Source organism: Loxodonta africana, chromosome 4 (genome assembly GCF_030014295.1).
Source record: "Loxodonta africana isolate mLoxAfr1 chromosome 4, mLoxAfr1.hap2, whole genome shotgun sequence".
Taxonomy (NCBI): Eukaryota; Metazoa; Chordata; class Mammalia; order Proboscidea; family Elephantidae; genus Loxodonta; species Loxodonta africana.
In genome coordinates, this window is record NC_087345.1 from 86,244,606 (window position 1) to 86,246,729 (window position 2,124).

At 35.9% G+C, this 2,124-nt stretch overlaps 1 pseudogene; it reads left to right on the forward strand.

Moving 5' to 3' along the window:
• Positions 1 to 228: 228 nt before the first annotated feature.
• Positions 229 to 1,562, forward strand: LOC100675064 (olfactory receptor 6C6-like; annotated as a pseudogene).
• Positions 1,563 to 2,124: the final 562 nt, after the last annotated feature.

The following is a 2,124-nucleotide window of genomic DNA, read 5'->3' on the forward strand; positions in this document are numbered from 1 at the left end:
CAGAAAACATATCTCAAAAAATACTTATCGCCTCTCTATTTAGAACATTTAAGCAGAATTCAGATTATTTGGAAATGATTAGCCAAGATTTAAATTCCCTTTCAAGTCCAAAGGAGAAAGAGAAGAAAGAACTTAGTATTGTCATAAGTAAAACCTTAATGTTTATAGTACAGTGAGTTAGAAGATGCTTAGGTTGATCTAGGAAACCCTGGTGGTGTAGTGGTTAAGTGCTACAGCTGCTAATCAAGAGGTCGACAGTTCAAATCCTCCAGGCGCTCCTTGGCAACTCTATGGGGGCAGTTCTACTCTGTCCTATAGGGTCGCTATGAGTCAGAATCGACTCTACGGGAGTGGGTTTGGTTTTGGTTTTGGTAGGTTGATCTGTACTGTAATTTTAGGTATCATTTGTCTTGACAAATTGTGACAAATATTTACACTTGTTTACATTTCTGGTTATCAAGTTTTTTCCTGATGGTAGCTTTAAAAAAATCCTGTTATTTCTGTTTTTGAAGTTTTTTCCGGTGTTGGTTTAATAAGATTCAAAAGTGAAATGAAAAATCAGTCAGTGGAGATAGAGTTCATTCTCTTGGGACTGACAAATGACCCAGAGTTGCAAATTGTGATTTTTATATTTCTCTTTCTCAACTACATTTTGAGTGTGACGGGGAACTTATCTATCATCCTCCTCACCCTGTTAGATCTACGCCTCAAGACTCCAATGTATTTTTTTCTCCAAAATTTCTCCTTGGAAATCTTATTGACAACAATCTCTATTCCTAGATTTCTGACAAGCATTGTGACTAAAAACAAAATCATTTCCTACGATGGTTGTGCATCTCAACTATTCTTTTTCCTCTTAATATGTGTTACAGAGTTTTACCTTCTGGCCGCCATGTCTTATGACCGTTATGTAGCCATCTGCAAACCCCTGCATTACCCCATCATTATGAGCACCAAAGTGTGCTACCAACTTGTACTCAGTTCTTGGGCAGCTGGCTTTCTGAATACCTTTCCACCGTTGGTCATAGGGCTGAAACTGGAATTCTGTGCTTCCAAAGTAATTGATCATTTCATGTGTGACACTTCTACTGTCTTGCAGATTTCTTGCACAGACACACGTTTCCTAGAATTGATTTCATTTGTTTTATCAGCTATAATACTTGTGGTCACATTGCTGTTAGTGATTTTTTCCTATACACATATAATCAAGACTGTTTTAAAAATCCCCTCTGCTCAGAAAAGAACAAAAGCTTTTTCCACTTGCTCTTCCCACATGATTGTAGTTTCCCTTACTTATGGTAGCTGTATCTTTATTTACATGAAGCCATCAGCAAAAGAAAGGGTGACTTTATCCAAAAGTGTAGCTGTTAATATATACTTCATTTGCTCCTTTATTAAATCCCTTCGTTTACAGTCTAAGGAACCAGCAAGTGAAACAAGCTTTCAAGGATACACTCGAAAAGATTTTCACTGTTTTCAAAAAATGAAGAAAAAATTTAAAAATCTTGATATTAACATTAAATAAAGATTATTGCTTCTATGTTCATGTTTACTTAACCTGTTTTTTCAATTATTTAACCTTCTTATAACATTTTAAACAAATTTCTCAGCATGATTCACTCTTTCCTACTTCTCTTTATGGTTAATATTTCCTGCAATTTTATAGAATTCTCACTTCTAGATTTCACGATAATTTTTTTTTTTTTTTACCTCCTAAGGTATGGAACACTCTGTCCCTTAAAAAAACTAAGAAAAAAAATCCAGTTTTAATTATATTTTAATATACCATGTACGGAAGCCCCGGTGGTGTAGTGGTTAAGTGCTATCTATGGCTGCTAACCAGAAGGTTGGCAGTTCGAATCCACCAGGTCTTCCGTGGAAACCCTATGGGGCAGTTCTACTCTATCCTATAGGGTCACTATGAGTCGAAATCGACTCCCCGGCAACGAGTTTGGGTTTTGATTTTATACCCTGTACAAATGGTTGGATGAGTGTAATTAGTTAACATCCATTTATTATAGGGTATGCCACACTAGTCAAAATTTTGGTCCTTATTAGTATGAAACAGCTTACTGTGGAGGAGACAAAGAAACCAACAAAATCATAGATAGCCATTTCTCTTAT